Source organism: Camelina sativa, chromosome 2 (assembly GCF_030686135.1).
Source record: "Camelina sativa cultivar CO46 ecotype springtype chromosome 2, ASM3068613v1".
NCBI lineage: Eukaryota > Viridiplantae > Streptophyta > Magnoliopsida > Brassicales > Brassicaceae > Camelina > Camelina sativa.
The window spans coordinates 26,097,839-26,120,859 of NC_141881.1; the positions used below are offsets into that span (position 1 = coordinate 26,097,839).

The window sequence follows — 23,021 nt, forward strand, 5'->3', positions numbered from 1 at the left end:
TTTGATGGCTAATGAAAAAAGACAGTACTCGAGCATGTTTTCTTTTATAGCCTTTCTTTTATGTTCTCTTCATAGAACTTGGTCAATCTTTTTCTTCTTTCTTTTCTTAATGAATAGGTTAACAAAACAAAAATAAACGAAATAGTATTAAAGATGTAAAAAAAAAAAAAACCGTTTTGCATAAACCATGTTTTCAGAATGGTTTAAGAGAAAACATATATCATGAATGATGCATTTATCCATTACATATTTTCATGGATAATTAATCCACTAACTGTGAGTATTTATCTTAACATAGGTAACACAAACTACCTGTATTTTATAGTATCAGCTAAATATTTTGCTATAACAAAAAAAAAAAATTTAAAGTAAGTAATACAAATTAACTATTTCATAACAGCTGACATAATAACCTTTGTTTGTTTTAAAAAAAAAATCTTGTTTTATTATTTAGCTATATATAAATAATACTACAAACTTGTCCGACCAAAAATATTTTCCAAATAATGTGCCGAATTTACTATTTTCCTATCAAAATGTTTGGAAAACGAAAAGACAAATCAAACAATACACTGTCCAAAATGCGGTCATCCACAACCGTTAGTGTGTGTGACCATGTCCTTTTTTTAGAAGAATAAAGAAACGAAACCAAATTAATATCTAGTTTTAGTTGGTCCTTTAATTATGTGATGGAAGGACGTGTTCACATAATGACAATATAAAGCTTCCTATAAAGCACACATCAAATCATCAACAAGTATCACTGTGTATGAATAAAAAAATGAAATCATTAACCATTGAACTAAAATATTATACATATATATTATATATATATATATTAATAGCGAGATTATGTAAATACTGCCTTTGTTATATAGAACCTTCAATTCATGATCCTAATATAGTATATATATATATATTGTCACTAATGTTGGTGAGCATTGACGATCTCTGTTCTTATATTTATTGTTCATGTTACTGTTTCCAATTTAAACAATGAAATTTATCTATTTCCTTCATACTTATTATTATTATTTTTCTTTTTGTCACAACGTACATAATTAAAGCTTAAGAAGATATCATATACTATTTTTTAGAATGATATATGGTTCAAATTAAAGTAATCTGAGTTTGGTTTAATTAATAAAATCCAAAAATGTCGTTTTCATTTAATATCTTTTGGGTAACTCATAGTATTGCTTTTTATGTGTGTGTGTGTTTTTTTTTCGAGCACAATAAAAGCTTGTTATGATGTTAACAGCTGTCCCCAAAGGAGCAACTCGATGATATGTTGTTCAAAGTTCCAAAATTGCAAATTTTTTGTTTTGCATGTTTCAATTTAGAATTTTTTTTTACCACTAGTAAACATATCTTCTACGCTTTTTTTTTAACATGGATATCAAAATAAATACTACTATTTAGTTTATTAACTAGTTCAACTTATCTCACTACTTACAATAATCCGGATAATTGTGAGTCTAGTGGACTCCATCCTCAACTACGAAAATTTAACAATACGGCTGAACCATTTAATTTACATAATAAAAGAATATAGGAAATTATCTAAAAAGTACGGCTGAACCATTTAATTTACATAATAAAAGATTATTATTTTAAGTTTAACAATCATATTGGTATTGGATACTGACGTATGATAATTAATATAATATTTTATAAATGATGTTACAAGTTGATAATTAACGATGAAGGATAAAGTGATGAGAACATAAGCTCAAGCATCACCAACACTGTTAGAGTTCCAACTATGTATCAACCGCCTAGGACAAGATCCGGTACAAGGACGATGCGTGAAGAATTCAATAAAGCTGTGGAGAGTTTAATCAACTATAAAGACTTGGAGAGCACCATTGACCAGTTCAACAATCTCACCCTTAGCGATATAAAGCACCAACAAGAAGATATTATGGATAGTGCAATTAACGTCACGAAGCCCGACTTAAGTATCGGCCCGAACTTTTACGAACCAACAAGTGAAAGGCCTCTCCTTAAGACCAACCAAGCTCAAGTTCTTTTTGTCATCACTCCAAACGAAAACACTTAAAAGACATGAGTTAGAAGCTTCCAAGGCCAAGAACTTCCTCCCCAAGCCAAGGTAAGCGTTTAAATATTTTCTAATAAATGAGAAATTTCCTTTTCTTTTGCAGGTTGGTTCGAAAGTAATCTAGATTCCTTTTGTAGTTTATTTTGTGAATTATTTGTTGCCTTTCTTCTCTTTTCAAAGACCCTAGAAGGTCAAAGCTGTCGACATATTAATAAGGTCCATTGCAGCTCTTGTAGTTCACGTTTTTGCCTATTATCAATAAAGAGAGAACTTTTCTTTTAATTGTTTTACGAGTTCACCAATCTTGTGCGGGTTCCCCTTGATTCGTGAGTTCCTCGACTTATCACAATCTCACTCATCGATTGTGTGGTGTCCATCGATCCATCCCACTCCTTAGTCGACGCAAAGAGAACCGTGTGGTCCTTTGTTCCGGCACCGTCAACTCCGGTTACGACATCGACGTAGAAAGCACCGTGTGGTCATCTACTTAGATCCGATCATCTCCTTGATCTTATATCATAAAGTTTTCTTGATGGGATCTCTTTTAACTTTCTCACATATATATATGTGGTTGATTTGGTTCTGTTTTGATTTAGAGCTTCTCCATTGGATTTAACTATTTTTTAATTTTATTATTTAAAATTTAAATAAATAAATAATATGATGAAGTTAACATATAGAAGAATCTCGCATCCCTTTCACCGTTGGAGAAGCTCTTATATCCTTTTAAATTTTATGCAAGAAAATTCTTCACCAGCAAAAAGAAAAAGAATGATAAAAACTTTCATGTGATCATTTGATTCATTATGGGCATGGTCCCCATATCAATACGATGTTGTTTACGGTACGAGGAAAAATGTGTGTTTGCCAATCCAAATGTTTATATTTTTATATAATGTTTTGAAAAGAAAGAGACAAATCAGTCTCTTTAACAAAAAAAAAAAAAAAAAGAGACAAATCAGACTATACATAATGATTGGGGTAACCATGGTCCATGATCATGAGTGGGATGTCCCATAATTTATAGTATAACAATAAAAAGAGAATCCTAAAGTTGATAGTATATACTGTTTATTAAAAACATTCCTAAGGTTTTTAGTTTTGGCTCATTTACGCGGGGACATGTGGTCGCCCAGGGACAAGTAGAACACAATTCATTCGAATAATAAATTAAACAATTCATTCGACTAAATAATTAGAACACACATGCACACAGCAACGAATAAATTAATGATCTAGAGTTTTTATATATATAAATAACTGCTGAAATAAGATAGTATATGAAGACCATAGAACATGTAAATCATTTATATGAAAAGCTTTTTTTGTTGTTTGTTAAAAGAAATTAGGTACGTACTATATTAATTTTCTTTTTCAGTTCTTTTCATCTGGAATCAATGAAACAAACCTTTATGAATTATGACCCTAAGCGAAACTTTTCCAATTAAAATTTGTCTTTATAAATGTTTTATTCTGGTATCAATTTTATTTTTTAAAGAACGTCTTTATTCAAGGTGTATTAGCAAACCAACACAAAAATACTTGCCACATGTGACGTTTGAAAACCATGTGACTATGGGTGGACTCAGAGGCGCGAATGGTTAAGTTGATGACCTGTACGAGTTCAGATCTTGACACAACTGAAATGTAAATGTTTTAAGTAAATTTTAAAAGTAAAAAGGGTTAAAAATATTGATATATTACCCCAAGGAATATAGGAGTAGTAGAATGAAAGGGAAGACTAAACAGCTAATTCTCTCTCTTCAAATATTTTTGACAACGCCTAACCATAATGTTTTTAGTCAACATGTTACATGTCGTCGTATATTCCTTATTTTATATAGCATCTCATAATCATAAACATAAGACATCACACCACAATCAAATTATTGTGTTATCATATGCAAAACCCATTTCAATTAACACATTTTGTAGATCTAACTACTCAATAGTTTCTCCTACATATAAGAAGTTTTTATACAAAAAGAAATGATTATACAAGAACTAGTGTCTAATTTTTTAAATAGTGTAGAATACGTATGTGTCTAACTTTTCTAATAACATGTAATGATAAATCTCTATTTTGAAAAGTATACTAATATTCAAATTGTAATATCAAACTTTTCTAAACTTTTTACTTATTTAGTTAGAATTTTATCAGTGGATGAATATTGGATTTGTGGTTGAGCTTGTTGACTGTGAAAGTAATTTGGAAACATAAAAAATGGAAAAATCTGGATTTTGGAGGACATAAAATGGGGGTTTGGACGAATGTTTTTTAAAAAGTTAACAAAAATCAAATATGAAACAACTTTATTTTTTGAAGAGTTAATATCTAAATAATTAAGAAACTCGAGTTTGTAGCCAGTATATGCTGTATCAACGATTTCATTGTTCGGATTCGATTCTAAATCTACTAACTATCTTTGATTTTCGAAGTGGATCAAATAAAATTTTGGACTTATGATAATAATTTAACCACTATGTAGTGACCTTAGCATGATGGTACAATGTACTTGATTTTGATGAAGTCTTAAAATTAAAATTTAGTACTAGGTTTTGGTAACCAAAATAATTTATTAACATTTTTTTTTGTCTTAATTAACCAACATATACATACTTCATAGTGGTATGAGAAGAAGGGCTACGTTTGTAGAATTTGCCATCCTCTCTTGACCGTGTTTCAAAACTTTGATACGTTTGACTTTGACTCTTAATATTTTTCTTTGTCCACTTTAATATTTTCCTTTCTTTTGTTTGAATAGAAAATTAAAAAAGAAACGAATAATTTTCCCTTCCTCCAACGGTGGTTCTAAATCGCACCTCCCCCAAACCAAAGCACCGATATGGTTAAATTTTTAATACTGTTACATAGTAAATAAAGGCTAGCAAGTGTTCTTCACTATAGAAATGGATAATGTTGATTACTTATTTATTTACAACATTTGATTTAAAATAGAGATCTGAAGAAAATAAGAGGGCGTAAGTGTAAAAAACATTGATGGAGACAATGTTTAGGGAGAGATGGGTGGAGGAAGGAGAGTATAAGTTAGGGAGTACGGACGAGGAGAGGAAGATGAAACAAGAGAGATAGAGACACGTGTCCGGGTTTTATATCTGACGGTTTAGGGAGAGTCATTTGGACTAAACGGGGTCGTACAAGGATTTGGTTGTTGGGAAAGATCAGGAGGACTGGGGAAGCAGTGTGGTAGTAAAATCCGAATAGTACTTATTGTCTCCTGCTTTGTAGGCTTATCGGAATAGTAATTAGATGAGGAGTCTGTTTAATCGCACAATATGCATCAATTGAGATTTTGGCTAACTCTAATAAAATCCGAATATATGTTAAATAAATTTGGTTCAAATGTTTTAAATATCCATAAAAAAAAAATTAACTCATTCAAAAAAATAAACTAACCAATACTTCTAGAACGTTTCTGAACGGATTTGTTCGCATCAATCCCACCTTTTTCTTTATTGTCATGTTTAAGCAAAATTATAAGTTTTCGTTTTTGAAAAACAAACAAACAAGTGTCGAATGATATAAATCAAAAACTCCATCCAAAAAATGAAAAATATTTTAGGTAAGTTAAGTAAGTTGGGCGTTTGTCGTTTGATATCCTCTTATATGATAGAGCAATTAAAAAGAGCTTTCTCACCATATTAGATAAACAATGATTGGTTTGTAGGCTTTGGCATGGGTATGTTTCTTTCTTTTAAAATGTCTTTTGCTTTGTAGGCTTATCCGGTCTAGTACTTATGTGAGGAGGAGTCTATCACTATGTTTACTCTCACACAATATGGATGCATTAAAAAAAATAAACAAACCCGCCCGTTCCTTCAGCTTTCAATTGGACGATGAAAAGAACGACGACGTCACTAGCCAAATCCTCCGAGAGTGGCGACGAGACGACTCTTCTTACTCTACACGGAGGTCGTCTGCTTCAAGGAGACAACGGAGCTTGAGCCGTTTCTCTCACCGCATGCCGGATCCTGAAATCGAAGTGACTCCGATGAGAAACGGGAAAGTTTGTTAACACCGTGAGAGGTTCTGGATTTGGTGAAAGATGATTTAGCTGTTGAGTTTTTTTTGAATCGTTTTCCGGTGAGAGCGAGATTAGCAGCGGAGAAAGAGGACGATCTGGTTTAAGAAAGTCCAGCGGAGGAAGCGGAGGCGGAGGAGAGGTGACGAATTCGCAGAGGAGCGGACGGTCTGTATCTAGGGTTGTTGGTTCTGGTGGTAACGGTGGTGGTTTACGGAGGTTGGATGCGGATACTGAAAGCTCGAGACGGCGGAGGTCGTTGTCTAGACAGCCGGCGAGTAATCGTGTTGGTTCAGTTAGGCTAGATCCGGTGAGCAACAATTCGAGCCGGCGAAGGTCCGTTTCTAGACAACGGCGGTAATTCAATTGGGGGAGTTAGTGATAACGTCAATTCGCGGCGGCGACATTCGCTTTCTGTTGTCCGTCGCCGGATTGAGAATTCTTAGGTATAATAACACTTTTGTGATTGCTTTCTGTTGTTTCTTCGTATTGTATAGTTTTCTCTGGGCCCTTCGTGTGTGATTGTGATGTGATGCAATATCTATTAGGAACTTTTTGCCTTTTTAGTTACAATAGGAAGATACATAATTATAAATCCAGTAACGATTTTAGCTGTAGGTATGAGATAACTTTGTAGCAACAGGACCATGATTGACTTGGTTTTAAGGTGGGGTTTTTATTTCTTACCCTTTCTGATTTTGATATCTTCACTTTAATTAAACATATTTATGAGTACTATAAACAGTTGCAAAGAGAATGACTTGATTTATGAATGGTGATTTGTTTGTTGCCAAGAGAATGGCTTGATTTATGAATCAGTAGGAGCAGTGTATGAGACTTTTCGTTGTTGTGTGCATTTGGCTTTTTGATATGAATGGTGATTTGTTTGTTACATTTGCAGAGTGATCTAGAACAAACTCCAGTATTCAAGCAGTTCAAGGGATGTGAAGAGCTACATGGGTGGGAAGAGTCAAAACAGTGGGTCTCAGAACTCTGCTGCTTCAGATAATAGACAAGGTCTTCGAAATTCTATCTTTGTTAAAAAGCGTTTTGCTATGAATGTTTGTTTATAGAGGCTTAATTATTCTTTTTGTGTATATCTATCTGGTCTAACTTCATATGCTGAACATATTATATGCTTTTCGTTACTAACGGGGATAAATTTTGTTTGGGTGATGCAGTTCTGCAGTCACAGATGATGAAGGAAACAACCTCCGATGGGGAGAAATAGATGAGGAAGATGACCTTTGGTTTCCTGCTTCCGCCTAAGCAAGTGATTGGGCCGGACCAGGACGGTTATATAAAGCGACGGAGCTGGATTAAGTTCAGTGACGCCGCCCATTAGGATGCTGGTAGCTACCTGACAATGTGTTCAACCGGGGATATCAATAGCATCTTGGAACGAATTAGAGCTCCTGGTAAAAATCTCAATACTTTGCATTTTTGGTTTGTCAGGATTCATTGTTCTTATGCTCTGTTTTGATTTGTCACATGTTAGCCTTATGGCTGGTGTTTGTGTAAACGGTCAGTAAGCTCACCTATAACAATTATTGTTGGTGATTCTTTTCAAACAAATCCTGTTTTAGTCATGGATCATCAACTATATATATCTTGATCATTAACTATATGTTTTCTTACTAGTTTATCGTAACTGTGTAACATAATAACAAAGGTAAAGTCCTCATTTTTACTCTCATTATGAACCACTTTCTCTTAAGATCTGTGAGTAGATCATTGGAATTACTAGTTGCTAAGAATATAAAGAAGCTAAGATCATTGGAATTACTACTCTCTATAATGTGGCTACTGTTGAGTGTTGATCCATTGCCTTTAAAAAATCTTGTAATGAGGAAGGTGGATTGGTGATATGGTTTCTTATGGTGAAACAATTTTGCAGCTAATGGAGAACAAGGTGGTTGCAGCCAATCTTCAGGACTTGGTCCACATTATCTCATCTCCCATGTGGCTAATGAGCTCAATGTACCTCTCTTGTCATTTGCAGCAACAGACCCGACTCTTTCTGTTTGGTTAGTAGCTCGTGCTTATGATTCTGTTTGGTTAGTAGCTTTTTGCTCTTGCTCTTGATAATAGATCCTTCTCACTTTGGGACGGTTTTGTTTTGAGTGAGTGATAATAGATAGTATCAAACCCTCTGTTTTGTTTTGTTTCCTCTGCTGGTGTTATTTGAATGAGAATCCGTTTTGAAGTTTAGGTTTTTGATGTGCAATTTAGCAGAAATAGAAATCTAAATTTGCAAATAGAAATCTGTTTTGAACTACGCATTCTGCTTGTATCAAACGGACCCTCCCGTTTGTGTTTCTTGAATCGGTTCAGTGATCTATATAATTGATCTATGCTTGTTTCATTTTTATCTCTCGTTTGTTTTCTGCTTCATTTAGAATTCTTTGGCTGCTTACCTTATTCTGATGTTGATAACTCGTGTGTACATGTTTATTGTGCAATACAGAGATGGATTCTATTGATGTGGAACCTCCCACTCCCATGCCTTGTGATGACTATGGTACTGCTTCTTGCTCATCCTTTACCCTTTTTTGTTGTTGTTGTCAATATAGGAGTTTTGCTGTATCTGATCAAACCAAACAATCAATGGTCATATGACAATTCTGGACGATATATAGACTAGGGAAGGAAAAGGCATTTAGTTGAACATAAACCACCTATAGGCTCTGCTTTTCTTTATCAGTGCCAATATGACAGTTCATTAATTGAATATCTGTTGTTTTTCTTCGAGCTGGTCCTGATGATGGTGTCCCTCTGGTCTTAAAGATGGTGTCCCTTTGTTTTGGAGTTTTCTACTTATGTAAAGTATTTTTAAGCTCATGAAATATTAAGAAAAATACATAACTTCATGTACCTATTCATGTATTTAATTAGCGTGGAATATTTGCAAACTTTATATGGGATTTTCATTTTCCCTTGACATAATAAGGAGAAAGGTCAATTTCAACAATTGCGGGGCTGTAGAATAAGATTGTAAGTAACGAGTACAATCGCATAAAAACAAATACTTTGGGGGCGTCGGTGAAAACTGAAAACTGGTTTTGTCGACGTCGTTTTTGTTAATCGATCATGTTTTCATTAAGACTATATAATACAGTATCATTAATCTACATACTATATATATATATAGTTAGAAAACACGATAATTCTCTTTTCTCGATTCGTTTTGATTTTTCAATACGTTAAGGTACGTTTGTTAGGGTTGCTATCATGATGGACTCTGTTTCAATGGAGGATAACTGTGGTCGCCGTAATAAGAATCCGAAATTGGACGAAGGATCGAAATCACACTCAAAATAGCGCGAGCTCAAGTGGGGAACAGCAGATGAGGAGGAATACTTGCGACAGTATTTGTTGTATCACTATCAATTCGAGAAAACTCAGGTAAAAAACAAAACAAATCTCTTGATTTCTCTTGACTTTGCGCAAGGTTAGGGTTGATTCGAGATCTGATTTGGAATGTGTTTGCTTAACTTAGGGTTTCTATATTAAGTGGGAGCAATTTGATTACTTGTTCCGTAGTAGATCGTTGGATGTTTCCGAATCTATAAGCGAGTCAAAAAGAAGCAACGCTGAATTGATCCGTGAGTTAGACACTCACTGCTATCGAGAAGCACAACGAAGCTCAAGGAACAAAACTTGTGTTTGTCCAGCATGTCGAGGCAAATTACGAATTCACCAGTGGTCTTCAATGCTGGCTAACGTTTTGGGCTATAGATATGGCCTCCTCATCCACTCCTGAATCTAGAATCTATCAAGCAAGCGTGTGGCGTCGCGGAAAACGGTTTCATACTTTTATATTCAGGCTCAAGCCCACGGACGAAGGTGACATTTCTTCTTTATCAGGTAAACGCTTTTTTTTTTCCTTCTATTTGAAGTTAATTTAATATATGTTTTGCTGTGCTGCAGAGATTGATGCTGTTGAAGTGCAACCTCCCTCTCCCATGCGCTATGTATTGGATAAACCACCTATTGTCTTTTCTCTAGCTGGTCTGGAAGATGACCCATTGCCTGGAGTCCCCTTTGTCTTCGATAGAACTGGAGTTGGTCTTGATCCTAATGGGTGGAGCCCTGGCTGGTGATGATCCTGTTATTGGTTTCTTTCCAGATGATAAAATGTCTGCCAATACCTTTGACATAAACTAGTATTTGTTTCCTATGTAAGTCGTCAGTTGAGAAACTTTTTTTTACTTTATGGTTGAAAAACAAATTTTGTATTTCGAAATTGTGACATACACAAACATTATTAGATATCGTTGGTTGAAGAACAAAGATTTACTAGTCTGAAAGTTAATGAGTTGTGTTGGGGAGAGGAAAATTGTGTACAATGCCATCGAGAGAAGAGAAGAGAAGAGAACGTTGGCTGGCAAAAAGGACATACAGAAACGTTTACAAACTAGAACACACAAAGATAAGTCAGAACAAGAATTACATTCAGAATTTGATAATAAAACCATGAAAAATATGGAGACTACAAAAAAAAAACAGAGTATCAACTTAGGATGTTAGTAGATGACAGAAAACAAATACAAAGACATCAAGAAGAGGGCAGCCGAGAGAAACCAATAAGCGCAACCATCGAACACATGCTTACAAAACATAACTGCAAAAAATATATATATATATATATATTTTTTAAAAAGACATAACTTGAACTATTTAAATTTGTTAATATTTTTGTTTTCCATATAAAACCGATGGGTTGGGAAGGAGGAAGATAGGAAAGTGTCCAACAAGGTCTACATACGTCTCATGAATTGATTTGATGTCTTAATTATTTCTTCGCGTTTAACTTGAGCTGTAGGACTAGTTAATGCAACGACTATGTAGATTCTTTTAAGCGGCTTCTTGTGCAATTCCAAAAGATCAATTCTTGTTTAAACCAAGATATAAGCCAATGTGGTTGGCAGGAAATTAGGATGGAGGATGGAATGTTTAGTTGTTGGAGTATCAGTAGAGAACATGCCTTTTAATAATATCATTTCCATATCACTATGCCAATGCAGATATACAAAAAAAAAAATTATTGCATTCAAATGGAACTAGCTCTTTCACTCAGACTTTTATTATTTGCATATAAAAAAAAATTTCGTTATGGTTGTTAGTTTTATAATTGAGTTTGTTCGTATTATTTTATATAATTAGATAATTTAGTGTGTCTATTTATTTATTTCCGGCTCCTGGTTGTGGACGTCGTGGATATCCTCTTTTGTTTGGAATGTAGACAGCAGCAAACTGAGATAAAGATCGTCCGCATACAGTCTGGCGGTAGACGTATGCAAACCCCAGATGATATCATGTAATTGAGAGCCGTCTTGATGTTTTGGATGCCCTTATCTGAATCGTACTTCAAGTTGGATAGACAACTCTTCTTGTAATTGAATGGAAACACCAATATTGTATAGAGCTTGTATGGCTCTTACCAAAGAGACAGCCCAACAAGTTGATGCATAAAAACACATGAAGAAAAATTGTGGTGATCAAATAAAAAGATTCCACCAAAACAAAAGAGGAGAAAAATTAATGATGGCTAAGCAAAATATTAAAAGCAATAAAAATATATACAACCAAATTAGTCACTTTTTATTTAGATACAGTGCCACTTTTTCACTCTATTGACACGTGAGAATAATTTAATTACATTTTAAAATTCTATCATTTTTTTTTACTCTTTTGAGCTAATCTTGTACGTTGCTGACCAAAAAGAAATTCTATCATCTATGTGTCTTAGTTAGAAGCATAATTTACCTTCAAATCTCGAGTACACCGGGGACACCCCTACAGTCCCAAGAATCCTCCTACATATATAAAATAATTACTCAAATATATAAGCAAGCAAATAAAATACTATTGATTATCATTCAAACTCTTACAATAAATTGTATAATCCGACAACTGGATCATAAATTTTTTTTTTTATGTTAACCAATCTTCGTAATCCGCTTGTGTAATTACTCTTTCATATTCAGTCTCTCTAATGGTTATGGAAGCTAGTCAAGTAGATAAAAACAAATTTACAATATACAGTATCAATATACAGTTTAGAGTAATTTATCAACCTTAAACAAGTAAAAACCTTTAGTTGGGACGTCACACTGAAGCCCATTTAAAACTAAAAGAGAGACTGTAGTAATAAACAATGATACTGTATAATATACCTGTGAATCTTCGAGTTCTTCTGTATGTGTAGATGAAGTAGCTTCCCCTCGACTGATCTATTAAAGAAAATATATTTGAGTTAGATAATTTAATTATTTGCCAATCAAAATCTATTTGTTTAACATATAATATAAATAATAAAGAATGTAAATTTGGTTTACCTTTCTTGATGGTGCCTCTTCCTCGGTTAGCTTTCCTTTTCTTAATCCATTGCTTTTTCCTTAAAAAATACAAAACCAAAAGACACAAGAAAACATAAGAAATGCAATGGCTAGAAATGTGAAAGGAAAGGAAAGAACAGCTAGTAATCAAATGTTCTCATCGGAAACTCAGGTATCTCTTTTTGTATAACTCAAATCTTTGATTTTTTTTTCTTTTTTGTTGTTGTAACTTGTAAACAGTGATATTTTTCACTAGATATGTATGTGACTTTAATTACATATTCTTTTCTGAAATTTTCTATCAACGTCGTCGTTAATGTGTTTTTTGGAATTATTAATAATCACAAACACCACTGTAGGAAACTAGGAATCATATAAGCACAATGTCATAACTCATACGTAATTAACTCTAGAATTCACATTGATTACTATATTAACTAACTTTTTAATAAACAGCTGTTGGTGAGTACTAATTAAACCATACAACATATATATATATGTCAAATAAATAATTGAAATGAAAACAGCTTATTTAATTATATATTCTACCCTGTCGATGGTTGACAAAACAAAAATTCTACCTTTTAGCTATACTGTTTTTTTTTTGAAAAAAAAAAAAAAAAACAGTAATAAAACTCTAAAATCAATATACGGCATCTACATATTGTATGGTACACCAGTTCATTTTCACAAATGCATAACATCATATTTTTTTTCTTTCAAATTTAACATTTTTGGTTTGTCACAATGGAGTTAAGACGTTCTTTTTTGTTGGGGGGCAAACTATGGAGTGGAGGTAAAACTTAATAAATAAGTTTTCACCTAAAATTATTTGTTCTCAAAATGGTATGTTTTAGATATATTTTTATTTTAACAATAGCTAGCTAATTAATAGTATAGAAGTTGATTATTCAAAAGTAAGTTTTTGTGCTTCAAATCTTCTATATTTACTCGGCCCCAAAATTAATTCCCACTTAACTATTTATCCCTCACTCAAACCTGTCCGATTTACAGGGTCCCATATATCAGTATGCCATATTGTGTTTTAAATAACATGCGAAGGATGTTCTTTTTGCCAATCCAAATGTTTTCTTTGTTTGACAAAAAAAGTAAAAGAAAAAAAATTATTATTCGATAACAATATACACCAGCTGGCCACTGATAACAGTAGCTGTGATGTCCCATAACTATTTTACAATGGACTCATTGTTCAATATCAATATAATTAACCAAAAAAACAATCCTATGTTTCAATTGCTCATTCACGCATTATCTTAAAAATGAACCTATCATGTGTCCTTGGGCAGGGACTAGTGGAACTATGGAAGAACAGTAAGTCAGCAACGAGTGTCAATTTAAATTAATGACTATATAGAGATTAAGAAGCTTACACGAATCAGTTTCTAGATTTTGAAGCATATTAAGCCGTTGGGCTAGCAAAAATATATGAAACCACACAACATGCATGTAAATAAATTAAATTAACAAGCTTATTTACGTACAACCTCGTTCATTTAAGAAGGCACTACTTCCTTAATTCGCATCAAATTAAAAAAAGAAAGAAAGCATTTACTATATCCCAAAGTTCTAATTTATTTAGCTTCAATATACGGACAATATTTAGTGTGAATAAAACAATCTAGAGAATAGAGATCAGCCGGTAGGCGAAATTGTTTTGGACGCATGACGATGAACAATGATCGTACCTACTAAATTAACAATTGCTCCTCACGTCCGGGTGTTGCCCTTACTTTTAATTTGTTTTATTTACGGGACCAGGCCCCTACTCTCTTTCCCTACTCACTCACACTCTTTCCCTACGTTAAACGTCACATTAACGTAGTTAACGAGAATTTGATGTTTAGTGGATGGATGAACATAGTCTAGGAAAACTAAATGAGGAATAATATGGATCGTATCTTGTATGATTTAAACAGCTGTCTCCGAAGGAGCAGTTTGATATGTTATTAAAGATTCCAAAATTGTAACTTTTTGTTTTGCTTATATTTTTTTTTACCTCTAATAAACATGCCAAAACCTGAACAATTGTTTTTCATGAAAAATGTTATCATTTTTCATTTAGTCATTTAATAATTGAAGGGATTGTATCTTCAAGGCTTTTCCGAACATGGATATCAAAATGAATAATTAGTTTATCAAATGGTTCAGCTTATCTCACTACTTACAATAATCCGGATAATTGTGTGTGAGTCTAGTGGATCCGGATATGATCCATCTTCAACTACGAAGACTTTTAATAAATAATGTATTAAAATAAAAATACGGCTGAACCACTTGATTCACAACTAAAGATTATTATTTTTAGTTTAATTAATTGATATCGGGTACTGATCATATTGAAAATCCCCTATATAATAAAATGGAAGTATCCAACTTTTTTGTAAACTATATAATTTTTATAAATTGGTTACAAAATATGTTACAGATTAAATATAGTTTGGTTACCAAAAATGGTTATTGATTAATTGGTCAATATACACTTAAGAATATCCCAAAGGATCCTCTGAAAGAGAATATTTCAATGATTTATACAATTTCCAAAATAAAATCTTTAGTATTTTATGTATTGTTACAAAATATATACTGTTAGTCATAAAAAATAATAAAAATTTGGCATTTTATCACACTTAATCATGATTTCCGAGATCTTATTGTGTAGTTAAAAATAAAATATTACCTAAGCACGAGTCATAATAAAATACTTTCACCAAACATGTTCAAAAATTAAAATTGAAACAAACAACAAACATAACCATATCTCATACATAAAATTACAAAATTAATAATATAAAATTTACAAATAGATGTTTTTTTCAAACCATCATATTTAGCATATGATTTTATTGCATAATGTTTTATCCAAAAAAACTTTTAAAAACAATCATATAAATTATTTTATTCTAAAATTATAATATAAATAAAATAAATGGTCTAATCTAGTTAGTAATATTTTACAAACGATGTTACAAATTGATGACGATCAACTTTTCTTGCTGGGACGATCTCTTTTAACTCTCTCACATATGAGGTTGATTTGGTTCCTCTTCATGTGATTATTTGATTCATTATGGGCATGGTCCCTGATATACTTCACAAAACAGAGTATTAAACTTAGGATGTAATTAGATGATAGAAAACAAATACACAAAGACATCAAGAAAAGGGCAGCCGAGAGAAACCAATAAGCTCAACCATCGAACACATGCATACAAAACATAACTGCCAAAACTACCAAAAAAAAAATGAGACATAACTTGAATTATTCACATTTGTTTTTTTTTTTTTTTTGAAACACACATATGTTTCCATTCCATTAGATAGAGTGTAACATACAAATCAGGTTGAAAAGCTTAAGTAGCATAAGAGGGCATACCCCAAATTCAAAGACAGTAGAAGTACAAGGATAGATAAGAGCAAGAGATATATGGGTCTTGAGAGCTATGGACCAAGTGCTTAATAGCAAGCTGGAGCATGTGAGATCAAAACATATCAATGCAGCTTCCAAGAGTAGATCATTGGAAGGGAAGGTGGCCAGGGTCTTGATTCGAAGACTTGATGGCGATGAAGCAAGCAAAGCGGAGGATCTCATCAAAGTGAGACAATCTACACGAAGTAGTGCTTTGTCAAAGGTGTGAGCAGGGTTAAGAATGCTCTGAAAACCGATCACTGCAAGGGTGGTTGCGGTTTTAAGTCTGAAAGGGAGAAGCGTGAAGAGGTTGTGGTAACCACCACTCCGTGGAATGGTGATCATAATGCCACTACTCTTCAAGTCAATATGAGGGAACTTCAATAAGTAGATGCTATACATTTTGGAGAGCTTAGAACACGGAAATGATGGAGAAATCAAACTGGCTAAACATCGGTAATCCCCTCTCCGCAGAGGTGGAATCATAATGCCGAGTTTAAGCCTGGTTATACGCTGGAGCTGAAAGAGTTGAGGGATTGGTGATATGCAACAAATAGGAGCATCAGATGGAAGCATTATAAATCGCCAGAGAGACGGGTCATGGTTAAAGATAGAGCTCTGTAATGCAGTCCTCCATACCATAGTACTCAACTTTCCTCGACACAAATAGATGTCAAGCCAATCCAAAGAGATCGAGACTCTACTACCGAGGAGACTCCGACTTGACCAAGTAGAGAAACTCGATGCTAAACATTTTGAGCTTGAGATAGCTTTAATACAACCAGTTCTGAGGATGCAGACTCTACACTCAGAGACTTCTTGTCGAGTACAACCAAGCAACCAATTGACACACAGGTTTAAATGGGTTGGGTTCAAAACAGCTTTAGCGGATCTAAACATCTTCCAGTTCAGGGGCAACACAAGTGACCAAGATAACCTAAGCACCAGGGAGTTGGATAAAGAGTGAGAAGCGAACCTGGAACAGAACGGAATCAATGGTGTGTTAGAGAGCGCCAAGGATGTGGGTTTCACCGTAAAAGTCTTTGTCGGCTCTAGTGTCAAAACAGAGCTCCCGTCCAGCTTCAGCCAAGCAAACCACTTGGTGGAGGGAAAAGATTCCAAGGATCGGAGAGTTGTTGCGGTTGACAGTGTTAAGAAGCAGTAAGACTGGCGGAAGCCAAGGCAATTGGGGCGTTCATTGGTCTCAGAGGAAACGTCTCGTGGCTGGGACCACGACGGAGCAGGCACATCGAGACGATTCACCAGAGGCTGAGGTAAGGGAAGGGGATAAAGAAGCTGAAGCATGCTCGGAGTCGAGATCCAAAATCTTGAGTGGACTCCGGGAGGGACAAGTGACCATGGAACAAAGAAACAGAGGATGCAGTAGAAGAGAGCAGAGCTTGATAGGACTGAGAGAGCCTGACGCCGGTGAGCCGGAGCTCTACCGGCGTCGGGGAGAGGAGATGGTAGCGGCGCCTCGGTAATAGTGCCTGAGAGGAAATATTAGGGCGAACGGGTGAGGGTTTATGTTGAATAAAAAATATAATTATTCACATTTGTTAATAATTTCGTTTTCCATATAAAATCGATGGTTCTGTATCCTTTCCGAATTATAAACCTTGCATTAGGATTTTGGTAGTTTCTCCAAACCCAAAGAATAGTTTACCTTGTGAGAAATTATGTAGATTAAACCGGGTGTGAAGTTTGTCTATTCCATGGATTGGGGAGGAGGAAGATGGGAAAGTGTCCAACAAGGTATACATACATCTCATGAATTGATTCTATGTCCTATTTCTTCGCGTTTAACTTGAGCTGTAGGACTAGTCAATGAAACGACTATGTAGATTCTTTTAAGCGGTTTCTTGTGCAATTCCAAAAGATCAATTCTTGTTTAAACCAAGATATAAGCCAATGTGGTTGGCAGTAAATCAGGGTGGAGGATGGAATGTTTAGTTGTTGGAGTGTCTCAGTAGAGAACATGCCTTTTAATAATATCATTTCCATATCACAAAAAATCCTTGCATTCAAATGAAACTGGTGTAACTCTATCTCGAGTCCTATGCTTTTTCCCTTAAGAGTCCTAACATTATTTTAGAATGACTCCTGATTCAAAAACTGCTAGGCGCTTAGGATCCTCATCAAATAACAGTTGAGAAACAAAACAAGGAACTGGATAGAGCGACTAAGACAATCTCTAGAAGCTAAACCAGACTCTAAAACGGTCTTTGATATTAAGGTTCTGTTCTTACTCTTCAGGTTCACCTCTAATCCAAACATCATTCTATTTGTTTCCTCTGACCTCATCTTTCTTTCTCTCACTCTACTTTGAATTCATCTTGACAATCTTGAGAAAACTCTTTCAATCTAAATCCTGAATAATCTCGCACTTTGGAACCTAGAGAAAGAGGTATATTGATGTTTTGAAACTTTAAACACGCAGAGTAATCCTCTTTAGGGCTTCTCCAAAAGAGACACTAGTCTATGGAAAAATGTGTTTAGGTGCCACAAAGTTCAGAGAGGCCCTGAACTGAATGGTAATATGACTCAGGTGCGGTGCAATGACCCTGATCGCATGTCATCACTGCGAGGCAAAACAATTAGAGTGTAGTTTGATTCAAGTATGAACCAGGTTATTATTGTTTTTATATCTACTTAAACTCTTAAAGGACTCTCAGTCTCACTTTGCAACATAGCAAACTAGCAATAGCATGCATTACATTACATTAGTTTTGGCCTGCACCGACGAACTCACCATAAGGCTAATGACTTCCCTAAGCATGAAAATGGTAAACAATACACAATCTAAAACAATAAACCATTGCTTATTTCTCATCTCTGTTATGTGTTTGAACATCCTGGAGGGGATCCTATGCCTAAATAGTAATCCTCAACAACAAATTACTAGTCTCGAACGTCAATCAGAGTTGGGTTGGGGAGAGAAACTTATGTACAGTGCCATCTAGAGAAGAGAACCGCAGCTGAACGTTGGCTGGCAAAAATGACATACACAAATGTTTACAAACCAGAAACACAGAGATAAGTCAGAACAAGAATTAGAATTTTAGTATCACTTGATAATAAAACCATGAAAATTATGGAGACTACAAAAAACAGAGTATTAAACTTAGGATGTAAGTAGATACGACAGAAAAAAAAATACAAAGTCATCAAGAAAAGGGCAGCCGAGAGAAACCAATAAGCTCAACCATCAAACACATAAAAAACATGACTGCCAAAAACTATTTATTTATCTCAAGCTCCGGCTCCTGGTTGTGGACCTCTTGGATATCCTCTTTTGTTTGGAATGTAGACAGAAGCAAACTGAGAAATAGATCATCCCGGTACAGTCTGTTGATAGACATATGCGTATCCTTTATCCCCCACTCTTCTCCCCATGAGTTCTGAATGATCCAATATGGTTTTCCATAGTAATTCCCAAACCCAACTATGAGCACATCATGCATAACGGTTCCTTCATGATCTTCGGTGCGATCATGCTGATAAATCACCATCTACAAAATAAACATCAAGCTCTAAATAATTTGAGATTATCAGAAAGAAAGCTTGAAACAATATCAAACCCATAAGAAAACACTAGAAACAACTTACAGTGTCGTGAACGTTATACTCGAATAACTCCTCTGTGACGGGCATGAGAGCCATAACGGGTTGTCTTCGGATTACAGCTTCCAAATCAACATCTTCAATCTCAGACAAGTGAGTAAAGCTGTCTACTGTGAAAAAGTGTGCCTAAAAACAATATAAAAAGAGGAGAAACGGCGACCATTAATCTTAGATCAAATAAAACAATATAACAAGTGTGCCAAACCAACAACATCTTCGATATAAGTAATTAATATGTATGAACGATATGGAAAGTAACAAATATACATTACTTACATCCCTATGAAAGCAGCCACGTGCTTTAATTTCTCCACGATGCCTGCATTGACTCTCTTTGCAAACCCCGGTTGTTATCATGAAATTGAGAGCCATCTTGATGTTCTGGATTCCCTTCTTTGAATCGTACGTCACGTTGTTGACAAGGTGTTGGATAGACAACTCTTCTTATAGTTGCATGGAAACGCCAATGTTGTATAGAGCTTGCACGGCTCTTACCAAGAGACAGCCCAGCAAGTTGCTGCATAAAAAAACACATGAAGAAAAATATTGAGCGATCAAATAAAATTATTTCAACCACAAAACAAAAGAGGAGAAAGATTAATATGGCTAAGCAAACTGCAAAATATTAGAACCAATATAATAATACAAAGCACCAAATTATACACTTATTTTATATACAGTGCCACTCTTTCACTCTATTGAACATCTTGACACGTGAGAATGATTACAAATATGAATTCATAGTTATTCATTACTTTAGTACGTTTTACAATTCTATGTATCTTAGTTAGAAGCGTAACTACCTTGAAATCTTTGATCCACCACATTCCGGATGACACCTGGGTAATCTCTCCAGTCGCAATAATCCTACATATATATAAAATAATTAATCAACTATAACGAAGCAAACTCAAACTGTTACAATTAATGTATAAATCGACAATTGTATAATGAAAAAATATGATAGGTACCTCATCTTCGTAATCCTTAGTGTAATGACTCTATTGTATTCAGTCTCTGGTTCTCGAACCTGGTCAATTGTTGACAAAGCAGAGGACAGAGGACAAAGTAATTAAACTTTCTTTTTTTTTTCTAAATTTTAATTAAACTTTTTCTAGAGTCACAAATCTACAATATATCAACCATAAACAAGTCAGAGTGAAGCCCATTTAATAAAACCAAAAGAGAAATAATTGTATAATGAAGAATGATACATGTGAATCTTCAACTTATTCAGATGTGCTAGCTTCCCCTCTCGGGATCTATCAAAGAAAACATATTTGAGTTAGATAGTAATACTATTTGCCAAACAAAAACTATTTATTTAACAAATAAGTAATGAAAAATGTAATTTTGGTTTACCTTTCTTGATGGGGGTGACTCTTCGTATGTTAGCTTTCCTTTTCCCTTGTCCACAACTTAAGAGAAAAAACAAAAAAAAATCACTAAAAGGTGAGACAAAAATCCCATCTTTCTTGAGTTTTGATTAGAAAGAATAATACATAAGAATGTAAACGATCAAAGCTATCCCATTTCTTTTGCCAACTAAAAGGAACGATTAGTGCATAAAAAATGAAATACACTTACATCACTAAACTTGAAGCAAAATCCTATCTTTTCTAAAGTTTTGATTAGAAAGAAAAAAAATATATAAGAATGTAAAAGATCAAAGCTTTCCCTTCTTAAAGATTAAACAAAGAACGATTAGTGCACAAAAAATGAAATTTGCTTAGATCACAAAAACTTGAAGCAAAATCCCATCTTTTTGAGTTTTGACTAGAAATAAAAATGACATGAGAAGGTAAAAGATCAAAGCTTTCCCTTTCCTTCATCCACATTTCTAAAGATTAAAAGAAAAGGAACATTTAGTGCATAAAAAATGAAATATACTTTATGAACTAACTAGTTGAAGCTTGAAGCTTTTATCACAAAATCCAATGAAGAAAGCTCTCTGGTATTCAAAAACAAACCTGATTGGAGAAAGTTGCCGAAAAAATTGTGAAGATCCAAGTTTTTGCTTGGTGACAAAGTTGCAGAGGAGAAAAAGAGAGAGTGAGAGAGCAAGAGCAAGACCTTTCTTGTCAAGGACGAGAGAGAGACTTCCCAATACAGTAAAACCTCTATAAATTAATAAACACTAGTATAAATTAATAATTTTTGTTGGTCCCAAGTCGGACCAATGTAAAAAATAACAAAATTTGATAAGATAATAAAATAATAATTTTTTTGAAATCTTTATGTAAAATATGGTCCTAATAATATAGTAAATTAATAATTATGTAAATTTACATATATATATATGTTGATATATGTATGCTTTAAAGTTTTAAATTTTATCCTATAGCTCATATCTATAATTTCAAACGATAATGATAGAAAATACTCTATAACATGTCATAAAAGTACCTAAACTTTTTTTAAGTATTCAATTTTCTACATATGCATCATTTTCATTTTGATAGTTTTATAGAGTATTTGTAATTTATTATCAGTAATGTTTTATATATATTACAAATTCAATTACAAATTCACTTATAAATTGATAACATCCAAAAGTCTAATCTTATTTTGTTAAAATATTCACAATTCATATTTTTAAAAAATTTAAAGAATAAAATATATATCTATAAATTATTAATTATATAAATTAATATCACTATAAATTAATAAAATGTCATGGCCCCAACATTATTTATAGAGGTATTACTGTATATTATGTCATATTGTGTTAAATAACGTGCAAATATTTGGATCTTATTTGTCATATCAATTTTAAATATATTTGGATGTTCTTTTTGACAATCCAAATGTTTTTTTTGTCGTGACTGGAATGTCCCATACCAATTTTACAATGGAGTCATGGTTCAATAGCAATAAAACTAAAATAGTCATATGTTTCAGGAAGCTTGGCTCATTAACGCGCTCTTATCTCAAATGAACCTATCACGTGTCCTTGCACAAGGGTATAACAAGTCAGCAAGGAGTGTTAATATAATGTATATAGAGATTAAAAAGCTTACTCGAATTAGTGTCTAGATTTTTAATCATATTAAACCGTTGGGCTAGCTAAAATATATAAAACCATACAACATGTAAATAAATGAAATGAACAAGCTTATTTACGTACAACCTCGTTCATTTAAAGAAGGCTCTACTTCCTTAACATCAAAATTAAAAAAAAAACAAAGTATTTACTGTCCTAAAGTTTTAATTTATTTAGATTCAATATACTGTACGGACAGTATTTAATTATATATGGTAACTCTGAATTAGTATATATAACTCGGAATCTAATTAGTTTCCAAATCTAAATAACATCATCTATATATGTATAAAGATATTTTCCATAGTTAAGATATATTTTATTATATATATATGTCATATAATAGAGTTAAGAAGACTTATACAATATTGTCCCATTTTTTTTATGAATTGCAGTTTATGTAGTAGTTAAAAACGTAGCTTTTTCAAAAGTTTCATTTCGTGCAATTTTTGTTCCAAGTAAAGTAGTTGGTAGACAGTAT

At 33.5% G+C, this 23,021-nt stretch overlaps 2 long non-coding RNA genes and 1 pseudogene across 3 annotated transcripts; 1 reads left to right on the top strand and 2 right to left on the bottom strand.

Annotated features, from left to right (window-relative positions):
* The first annotated feature begins 5,756 nt into the window (after nucleotides 1-5,756).
* Nucleotides 5,757-10,398, top strand: LOC104733731 (uncharacterized; annotated as a pseudogene). The gene is made up of 8 exons (XR_015583379.1): nucleotides 5,757-6,551; nucleotides 7,007-7,122; nucleotides 7,287-7,523; nucleotides 8,003-8,132; nucleotides 8,573-8,626; nucleotides 9,314-9,510; nucleotides 9,605-9,951; nucleotides 10,036-10,398. The product of XR_015583379.1 is annotated as an uncharacterized LOC104733731 (transcript).
* Nucleotides 10,399-19,482: 9,084 nt separating this feature from the next.
* LOC147949223 (uncharacterized) lies at nucleotides 19,483-20,545 on the bottom strand. Its single transcript, XR_015574397.1, has 4 exons — nucleotides 20,469-20,545; nucleotides 20,301-20,364; nucleotides 19,774-20,014; nucleotides 19,483-19,623 (listed from the first exon to the last, which is right to left on the bottom strand). It is a non-coding gene; the product is annotated as an uncharacterized LOC147949223 (long non-coding RNA).
* A 110-nt stretch (nucleotides 20,546-20,655) lies between these two features.
* On the bottom strand, nucleotides 20,656-21,607 carry LOC147949224 (uncharacterized). The gene is made up of 3 exons (XR_015574398.1): nucleotides 21,468-21,607; nucleotides 20,860-20,915; nucleotides 20,656-20,759 (listed from the first exon to the last, which is right to left on the bottom strand). It is a non-coding gene; the product is annotated as an uncharacterized LOC147949224 (long non-coding RNA).
* Between the last annotated feature and the right edge of the window lie 1,414 nt (nucleotides 21,608-23,021).